At 38.0% G+C, this 10931-nt stretch overlaps 1 long non-coding RNA gene across 1 annotated transcript; it reads right to left on the bottom strand.

Annotated features, from left to right (window-relative positions):
• Positions 1-1785: 1785 nt before the first annotated feature.
• Positions 1786-5657, bottom strand: LOC109299863. Its single transcript, XR_002098038.1, has 2 exons — positions 5342-5657; positions 1786-3592 (listed from the first exon to the last, which is right to left on the bottom strand). It is a non-coding gene; the product is annotated as an uncharacterized LOC109299863 (long non-coding RNA).
• Between the last annotated feature and the right edge of the window lie 5274 nt (positions 5658-10931).

Here is a 10931-nt window from a genome sequence, read left to right as displayed (position 1 = left end):
CACATGCACACACACACGTGCAGGTAAAGGTGTGATGGAATCTTGTGTGATTCACAAAATTGCACCTCCTGCCATAACTCATGTGCACAACAGGAGGCACAATTGTGTCATTGCACATTACATTCCATCATGCCTTATGGCCAGTACAGGGGAAACCCAATCCTGGGCTCCCCCTGCACTGGCAAGTAGAAGGCTCCCATTAATGTTAGCCCCAGGCACCCCAGTTGAGAGGCTCCCATAGCCCCCAAGAGTTGGAGGATCCCTACTGTGGTGACCTCCCTGCCCAAAGGGTGCAGAAAACTCCCAGGGCAGGAGGAACACTGCTGCAGTGATCCCACTGCCACCGGGGTGCAGAAAATCCCTGCAGCCAAAAGATTGCCTCAGGGGCAATCCCCTCCACTCCAGAGGTGTGCGAAAACCATCAGGGCTGGAGGATTACTGCAGGGGCAATCTCCCTGCACAAAACTCCTCGATCCTGGGGATCGCAGCTGCTACAGTCCCTAAGGCTTGGGGGTGTGGGAAACTCTTGGACCCTAAGGATTTTGGCTGCTGCATTCCCTGTTTTTCACTGTGCATGGACTATTCTCCAGGAAACTCTACAGCTGGGAGGTCCATCAGCTAATGGGGCTCCCATCAGTTGGGAAGACCCTGCTGCACATGCAAATTAAAGCTTGATAGCAACCAGCGACAAAGTTAGAAGTTGGTACACATTTTCGAGGTCTAACTTTATAGCTGGCTGGAGCTTTTTATTAGGATAGCTACTTTACATGTATAGCTGGTCTCCAAGTAACTGTGCAATTAACCAGGTAACTGTACAATACCTGTAATACATAGAGAGGACCTTAGTGTCTACTGTCTGATGAGAATCAATGTCAACGATGAAGATCCTAAATACTGTAAATTTTCAGTATGTCTGCCGTTTTTAATGAGAGAGAAATGTTGATGCTTGAATCCTGCCTGAAGTTATTTGGATAGTTAAGATAGTGGCATAACTTTGAGATGCTCAGAGGGCACTTAGCACAAGTTAAAGAGCTTTTACATGTGCATACTCTTATTTTATGTCCTTTTAGTATGGTCTAAGTGTAACCTGTAATTTCACCCTTGGATATCTTCCAAGTAGCAGGAAGGAGCTTTGCTCTAATTGGGATCCATAGCCATGACCCTTGCATTAGAGTTGGGTGTTCATCCTAGCCCCACCTCAAAAACACACCCAAGGCTGAGATGATGCCTACAGCTCATTGGATAGGACCTTCATGTAATATGTGAGACCTGAGTTCAATTCTTTCCTTTGCCTGAGCTTATTTGGATGTGTATCTTCCACATCCCAGGTGAATAATGCAACTGGAAGACCATAGAATATGTCAAGGTAGAGTTCAATCAATCCCTCCTGCTGTAGCTGTTCTACTTTGAATAAAATAATTCAGCATTCATTAGGCCACAGAAAAAGAGAACATGACTAGAGCATAGTGCAGGGGTGACAAACTTCCTGACTCTTCTAGCCAGAAACCAAAACTTTGACATAGCTGAGAGATGCAAGACGTGTACCTTCTGAGATGCACGGACACCTAAGTTCATAATTGGTGCACAGTCTCCCAACTCAAACAATAATTGTCACTCAATATCTTTCTTCAGGAGCTGCATTTAAAGTGCCAGGAGTCGCATGGAACTTGCAAGCCATAGTTTGGCTAGCCCTAGCCTAGTGATTAGGGCACTTGCCTGGGAAGAGGGAAGCCCTTGGGTTCCTGTCCCTGTGCTAATGAATATTTACTATAAATTACTGGAATATTCATTCTTGAACATTTTATTGTTACAACAGTTATACTTAACTTGATACAACACATGATGTACTGTTAGTGAGTCAAAAATTTTTATTTGAACACATTTAATGGAAACTGTGACATTTAATGATCTTGTATATTTACTTTTCCACAACAGTTACCAGCTAATACAAAAATGCAAGCGATCAGTATAATAAGTACTGATTACAACATTCTAAGAATATAGAATTACTTGTGAAAAAAATGTATCCCCCATCCCTAGACTGATGAGAGGTTTAATTCAATTATGTATCTTCCACTTTTATTTGGGCTGAAACGATGATGTTTTTCTGATTCCTCTTTATATGAAGGCAGAACATAGAACTGTATCCTTTTATAATTTTAGTACAAAGCGATTGTGGCCTGCTAAAAGCTCATTTTCTGTTCTTTAATTTAATCCCACTGGGCTTCTTTTCTAGGTGGGGAGGAGGTAAACAACAGCTCATTATGATTTAAATCTGAGTCTATCTGTGATTTATAATGTTGCATAGAACTATCTTGAAACATAAAAATATTCAGCTGTGTAGGATGCCCCTTAGTGGCTGAATATAAATACTGTTGACAGAAGAAATTATTCAAAACACTTAGACAAAAATAAAATATTTGTCTAGCTGATTAACATGGAAGACGAGTTTAAATCTTAACTAACCAACATAAAGTACTCTACAAAACTGTGTCTGCATAAACTATCTGAAACAGTTAAAATAAAAGGAAAGTACCGCATTAAATAAGACCTAGAAAAATAAGGTGGAAGGGGGGAAGGAGATCACAAACTCCATTGCTATTTTAATCAGAATGTGTTATGGGATCAACAAACTATGCAGAGGGAATATGATCTGACATGCTCAACTCAGCTGCAAAGGGCAACCCATCATTCTTATTGTTCTCTTCTATAGTAGAAAATTTCAAAATACTAAAGACCTAAAAATAAAATAAAAACATAAAATACTAACAGAAGAAAAGGTTACTTTGGTATTGCTAATCCTTTCCAATACCATGTCTACAGCAGATAATCTACAGGCCATTTTTCTATGCTATGGTAGGATATTAAAACATGTTACATTGTACGAACATTTTCAGATAAAGAGAGTCCAACAGCAGTAAAGGACAGATTCTGCCAATTCTGATATGCACACAGATGTCTAACATATATTCCTCTGTGTGTGTATGCCCAATATTAATGGTTCATGGGAGGTATTTTGCTGTTTGCTCTAAGTCTTGTCAAGAAAATACATGCTTCCAACATTCCCTTTCAGAATAAATCTTTGTATTGACATGATTTTCAGGAGCTGTTACAAGGTGACCCTAATTAAGCATGGCACGCCCATCCATCTGTGTATACCTACTCTGATTTTAACTGTACATCATACATGTAATCTTCTCTCTATGTACATACAGTATATCCAAAGAAATCCATCACACTTTGCTTACACATCTAATATCTCCCCCAATCATCAGTCATTATTTCCCCTGCAGAGATCTGCAGTACTTTCCCTGGCTTTTCAAGTTTGCATTTAGAAATCTAGACTGAAGTGTCTCACAAACTCTGAACTGATCAAGAAGAGAAAAATCATTACTCAGCTCTATCGACATAAACTCTCATTTCTTGAGTCGTATCCCAACACAGCTTAAAGGGTCAAACAAAGTCTCTTCTCTTGAGTTAGCCGGTGTGTACTGTAGCCAGAAACACTGATCCCAAACATTCCCAATAGCAAAGCTGTACGTTGCATCAATATGTCTGTTGTGTTGATAACTATTTTTCCCGCAGCTTGAGTCTGTGGGGGGGAAAAAAGCAGGACAAGTTATATGCCGATTTTGCTTATTTTAATACAAAAGTAGGGCTTTAGAACTTACAAAGCAATTTCCCTGCTTCTCACATTATTTAATATGGCATGACTCTCTTTTCTGCTGAAAAAATATCTGGCACAAATAAATAAGCCGCTTGAAAGGTCTCTTATAAATTTTGTGAAACAAAGCATGCTTGTTTTAGCACTGCAAATAATGAACCTGATTCTCATGCTACTAACACAGTTAAGTACCAATGAATTCAATGACTGGTGAAGATGCTTGTGGCTATCTGATGTTTGGGAGAGGTGTGGAAATGAGGGGATCTTGAGAGAGACCTTGTACTGTGAAATATAAAGATTTTTTTTTCCTCCTACATTTAGCTACTATTATAATCTCACTCCCTTGCATGTTAGAAATTAATCGTTTATTGAAAGGAAGAATAAAGAATGGAGAATATTTCAGGGACAAATGTTGATTAGCCCATTTGTGCCATCTTGAGAAGTAGGTTTATGAACACATAGAAACCCTACGTATAAAAAAAATTAATTCCTTGGAAACGCGCTGAATTGGAGGACACAGTGCATCTGTTCGGTAACAGCATATATCATTTTAGATAATGTATAAATACCATTCAGGAAAACATTTCTTTAATTTTTTTTATTCAGTGAAGTCACAATATTATTTCATATCACAGTTATTCTATGTAGGTTTGAACAATGAGATTTCACTGTTCTAACTTTAATAAGTAACAATGATAATAAGATACTTTAATTTGTAATAACAAAAAAACCCTAAAAATTTTGAAGCAAACACTACTATGAAGGTTGATCACAAGAGTTACAGGCAAACAGGAAGGAAATTCAATATTAATAAGTCAGTAATATCCTTCCCTTGACTAAATTATCCATAACCTAATATACTTCAAAATTTTAGGTATTCATGTTGTATTGCCAAGACCTGTGAAAGCCACTAATGCAAGAATGTGTGTGCTATAAATGCCAAGGCATAGAATGAGTTAAGAAGAAAGCCCAGGAAATGTAAATCCAGAGTACACTTCCGATTGCTGTTTTAGTCCTATTACATTTATTTAAAGCATTTTCTTTTCATTGATTTTTTTTTTTTTTTTACAGCAGAATAGCTTCTCCATTCACTTGATTTTCCTGGTGTCAAAATTGTTCCCTTTTTTTTTTTTAGCCCTTTTACATTTTTTTAAAGCATTTTCTTTTCATTGATTTTTTTTTTTTTTTTTACAGCAGAATAGCTTCTCCATTCACTTGATGTTCCTGAGGTCATAATTGTTCCATATTTCTTTATCCAAATTGCCAAACTAGGCAGAAACACTTCATTGTAGGTCTCTTTTAGTTCTTTTGGATCACTGCCATTTTAATTATTGTTAACATTTTCTTACTGTCTCAAATAAAAAAGTTATTGCAAACTGAAGCCTGATGGAGAAATATTCACTGTTTAAATACAGCAAAAACATAAAATGTGTCTCCTTCCAAATGTTCTGCATTAAGTATTCCAGAATGATACTAATTATCAAGAATTATCATAACTCATTTACTTTTCAGCAGATGCTTAATTAAGACTTTGATTTGTTATGAAAGTTAACCCACCAGAAGCTAATGTTCTCTTGGGTTGGTCACAAGATATTATGAGCTTGAATCCCTTTGAGTAAGACAGAGATCTGTATTCTAATGCTCTAATTAAATAGGAAAGACAAGGAAATTTCATACCTGCAATAATCTTATATACCCAGGTGTGATCCTCCATAGGTGAATCACCATTTTAGCAGTCTGTGTAATTTCAGCCCCTAAAACTCTAGAAAAGAAATAATGTTACTATGTTCCACAGATCTTCTTTGTAGATGACCTTGCACTAAATAAAAGGTTTGACCAAATAATCTCAAAATGTTTTGATATAGAAGTGTTAATTAAATATTAAAAGGAGCTCATGTAAAGATGAATGCAAACAATTTTTCTTGACCTGCTGAGGTCCTTTCCATAAGTCCCTTATATGCCAGTGCTCTACTAGTATATAAAGCCCACGTCCGTTGCATAAGCTGTCACATGTGATATATCTGTAAAGCTTAGGTGCTGGCAGACAGCCTTAACTGTCATGCCTGGGGGCAGGTATGTCTGCAATATCAAAACATTCTTTAGATATGTCCAAAGCTCATTAAAAAGCAAAGCAACAGTTGACCTGCTTAACAACCGAAAGACTGAAGCCTGTTTTATAGACGGTGTTGGTTGTAATGATAGCGCATTTTAGCACTGTGAAGTAACAATATAAATTGGTTTCAACCAATTTTATATAACATATGTAATTCATATCCACGTAGCAACTTACTATATAGTGAGTTTAATTTAGCCAAGATTCAATTTAAACGGAGGTGCTAATAATAGGGTCACACAAATTCCACAAGATATTTGAAAGCAGGCTGTTCCTTTTCTGTCTGAATTCTCCTCTCCTGTATTCAGCATATATATAGTTCCCTTTTCTACTTCTAAATCCTTAACACATGGATGTGACATGAGCCCCATCTCCTCATTGGATAGCTTAATTCTATTAATAAACAATTGTAACACAATCGCATCGTATCTAAATTGTATATGTCATCTGACTGTAATAACTTTGGTCCCTATTCTGCCCATGGAACAAGGGATGATTCAGTGGGTATGTCTACACATGTGCCCTACTGCACGATTGGTACTTGCCGAGTAGGTAAGCAAAAGCCGAGTGGAGAAGTATTCATCATTTACATGCATCAAAAAACATGAAATGTCTCTTCTTCCAGATGTTCTGCATTAGGTAGTCCAGAATGACACCAACTAACCAAGATTACCACAACTCATTTACTTTTCAGCAGATGCTTAATGAAAACTTGTATAAAGCAAGAACACTGACTTCAATGAAATATATTGATTTACACTAAATGAGGGTCAGTTAACAAAACATAAGCAGGATAAGCCTGAATCTTCTTTCTTTCACAATCATTTTACAACAGTTTCATTTCCTCAGAATTTTGGCATTGCTTTTGATTTAAAACCTGAAAGCAGAATCTTGCTCAATGGGATTCTAGCTTCTTGAGGCCAACCCAAGAGATGTGCTTGTACACATTCATTAATGCACAATAATTACAGCACATTAAGTTTAGTACCTGTAACAATAGGCACTAAATGCACCATAATCAGCACTACTGCACATTAGTGCAGATGAATGCTTTTTTAGTGAAGTCAATGTGCATTAGACTGAATCCACAGTGCATTAGTGCATTAGCATGGGTTTAGCCCACCACATTAATGAGCAGAATTAGTCTTCTGTGCAATGTGTCTCATGTTTATGCACCGATTGGCATTTGGTGGGTTAACCTGAAAGTTGAATAAGCTCCACAGTAGGCACATCTACCTGTCTGTTTTACTGCACAGTAGATTAATTTAAAGCACAGTTTGCTATTCCCAACAGATGCAGGTACTACAAAACAGTTCTTTAAATTAATGCACCTAAGTGCATGTGTAGATGCTGACCCTGGAGCAAATTACTCCCAGTCAGCCCAGGCACCAGAGGGCCACAATGGCTTAGCCACGAGCACCAGAACCAGGATCAACTCCTCTCTCCCTCCCTGCCCCCACTTCCGAGCTTGGGGCTAACCCCAAGGTCTGCTTGGCTTGCAGCTGCCCCTGGGCCCGGGGACCATCCCTCCCTATCCCCTGGCATCCAGGCACATTAATTGCATCTGTAGACACATCCAGCATTGACTTTAGCATCTATAGTGGGAGCCCAGTGTCTTAAGTGCCATTATAACCAATCTTTACAGTAACTCCATGCCTAACCTCAGATTAATTCCTTAACTTCTTTCTGCCTTGTATATGTTGCTGGAAAACATTTGGGTCTTTGGTCAAAGGTAAAAGACTTCCTTTGACTTCAATGGACTTTGTATTAGGTACTTCTCTGGGTTTCAGTTCCTATTTTCACACTGGAAAAAATAAGTGAAACAATTCATCAGTAAATCTGAGAGACTGAGCAAGTACAAATGAATTTAGCACTAGAATGTCTCCTATACAAAAGTGAGAAAAATCCTTATCTACTATTATTATTAGTTGTTGTGGCCCTGTGCAATGTGGTGACTGCTGCTCTATTCCTAAATCATCTGACAGAAGAATTGCCTTCTTTTGGAAGTAAATAGAGATTGGATTTTTTTTCTTCAAGTGACTAAAATTACACTCATTCAAAGCAAAGCAAAATTTCCATTGATATCAGCTGGTGTAATATTGCATCCCAATGAACTGGTTTCACTGTACCTGCATAAGAGTGTGTGCATGCTATATTTGTGTGCTGATGAAGGTGTATAATGGGGATAAATATGGAGGTACATGATGCAGAATGGGATTTTCAGAGTTTAGTTAATAGAATTACAGTAAATGCACATAATTCATTACTGGCAACAGGATTGTGTGTGTAATTCTCTATGTTCCATTTTGAAAATGCTCTTTGTTTGTGGTGTTGAAAGAGAAAAGCAAAGACCATCCTCTTGTATACTGACATCCAAAATGGTGAGCTTTTAAATCCAAGTCATCCTGTGCTGGTTCTGTAAGATTCAGATCCAAAACTGAGATGAAAGAAAAGCAGTATTTATGAATCCTGCAGTTTTTCTATAAGAATGACTTCTTGACTAGTGGTCTCACAATTAAAGTGCAGAAACACTGTATGGGCTATAGAGTGTTATCAGTCTGTTCTATACAGAAAACAGTTCACATTATGGGAGCCCTGGGAACAGTTTCTAATGCCAAAATCCATTGTGAAAAACATCACATATAGAATAGCAATGCACATTTACCAAATTAATACTAGTATCACAACTCCCAGTAACTGGCGGGGCAAAAACTTTTTTAAAATAGCAGAAACTTCCATTTATAGGAGCATTTCATGCAACTCCAGATGAACTGGTATGGTACAAGAAGCATATGCAGTTTTATGGCATAGTTTTTCATAAAGTAAAAACGACACAAAAAAGCAATCATGAACAAAGTTCAATCTATAATTCTATATACTATTCTTACAGAGTTATACAATTTAGACCAATTGGGGCAGATTTGTCCCTACTATAATTTTGCTCAAGGCAAATGGATTATATCGGGGATGTTTCAGGGCCAGTGCACAGTCACTTTTTTAAAGCTCCAAATATAAAACCGCATTTGTAGCAAGGTATTTAAATATGTACTATGAGAAATAACATACGTAACTTTCTCTTTTGAATACTAATGGAGCCCATGTAAAATCTGCAGGTGCAAAGTTAAACAGTAGTTTGATACTCTGGTGAGAGACAAGGAAGGAGACAGTGATTGACTTAGTTCTGAACTCCCTTGATTTTTACCAGGATAAGGCATTTATTTAACATCACTATCAAACACATCTGGGATTTTCACAGGACTCTGAGGGCACACAAACAAGTTACTGAAAAAGTGAGCAAGGAGATGAGTTTACAGTGCATCAGCTACTTGTGGTGACTGACTGTTGGGCATGCTCTTACCTTGCAATAAACATAAGGCAGCCTGTCCCACTTTCATTGAAGGGCAAGATTACTTGCACTTACTGTGAAGGTAAATTTCTCCTGAAAATCAATGAGACATAGTTTGCATAAACTGGTTCCTTGAAAAATCCCAGCCTACAGAAATTAAGAATCCCATTTACTGCTGTAAAGAATGGCATAAAGAAAAATGTCCTCACCAGAAACCACTTTTGGTGGAAAGACAGGGTGGATGGTGTTGGAAAGAGACTCCTCAAGCAGCAGAGGAGGGTGCTGTTGGGAACTTCTACTTCAGAACAGAGTTTGATTTGCCCGAGTTACCCAATCATAGCTTCATATAGCTAGCATTTCCTACCAGATACTAAGCATATCTGGATGCAAACAATAGGACATTTTGTCCCACCTGTTAACTCAGATTACAGGTAACCTTGTGAGTAGGCTACTGATAAAGAAGCAGAAATAGGTCTACAGCCCTGCCTTTTATTTACTTGCACCTTAAAACATAAAAAATATTCCAAGATTTATCTAGCTACCCACAACAACACAACATAGATTCTGAGTTTTTCAAATTTTTCTTCAGTCTATGCCCAATATTTATAGATGGCTGGTTTTAATATTCTAATAAATTTATCTCTGGGTTTTTTTGCATGTTTTTGTTTCACGGAAACTTTTGAAACTGGGCTGAACTGGATTTTTTTTGTGGACTTGGAAGGTGTTAATTAGTTGGGAATTATGTCTGAAAAAAAGAGGGAGGTTTTCTTATTTTCTGTCCTTTCCAACTGTGGAATGATCTTCCTGTTTTTTCTTTACCTTAGATTGGGGGGGCCACTTACTCAGTTTTGGCAAGCTATTGAGAGCTGCAAAGGTAGCCCTGCCCCTTGACAGGTACCCTGCCCCCTGGTCACCATCTTGGGACCAGGAGTCCCACCCCCTAGCTTCTGACCTGTGCCACCAGAAGTCCCTACCCTGCAATACCAGGCAGTAGCAGGTGTAGGAATGCACAATTTAGAGGATTTGGAGACCTGACTGCTTTGCTCTGGCTTCTAACAATCCATTTCTCCCACTTTCCATGCCTTTTTCTCTGTTCTTTTTTGTTACAGGAACAATCTAACTTCTGAGTCTCTTTTGGTTTTAGAAAGACAGGGACATTAGCACTATCCCTTAAAGAGACAAGGCCAGATGGTATGATGAAGGAATTAAAACAGAATATAAACTAGTACTTGTAGTTTCCCATTTATCTCAATGGAAACTCAGTACTGGGTTTCAGCCAACATCTGGTGATATATGAGGGTATTAACTGGCTGCAGTCCCTAGACCACACACAAGATTTAAGATGAAGTCTCTCATCATCTTAAGCCATCTTCTTATGTGCTGCTGACTTCTGTGGCCTGTGGATCTCTGATGGATTAACCAAAACACTATAGGTCATTCCCTATGTATGACTGTATGTCCCCATAATAAAACAATAACCATGTTTTTCTTTCTGTAGAATAGTAGACAGAGAAATGAGGGGAACCAGTTCTACAGTGTGCATCTTGTAGATGTTTATTCCAACTTTATCTCTCTTGTTCCTTTATACTAGATTTCAGAGGTGGTTTGATGTAGTTTAGCTAAGGTTCCCTTTGGTTGCTCTTTGAAAGGTCTCCTAAATACCATATTTATTTGAATATAAGATGACTATAAGACAACCCCTAATAATTAGATTCTATATGTGGAAAATATATAAATGTCCTATAATTTTCCAGGAATACAATCTAATTATTGTGGGTTTACTTTGAATTTGTCCCCCTCCCACTGCT

This window comes from Gavialis gangeticus, unplaced genomic scaffold, assembly GCF_001723915.1.
Source record: "Gavialis gangeticus isolate Ggan-Ray unplaced genomic scaffold, GavGan_comp1, whole genome shotgun sequence".
Taxonomy (NCBI): Eukaryota; Metazoa; Chordata; order Crocodylia; family Gavialidae; genus Gavialis; species Gavialis gangeticus.
This window is presented reverse-complemented; position numbering and strand designations above follow the sequence as displayed.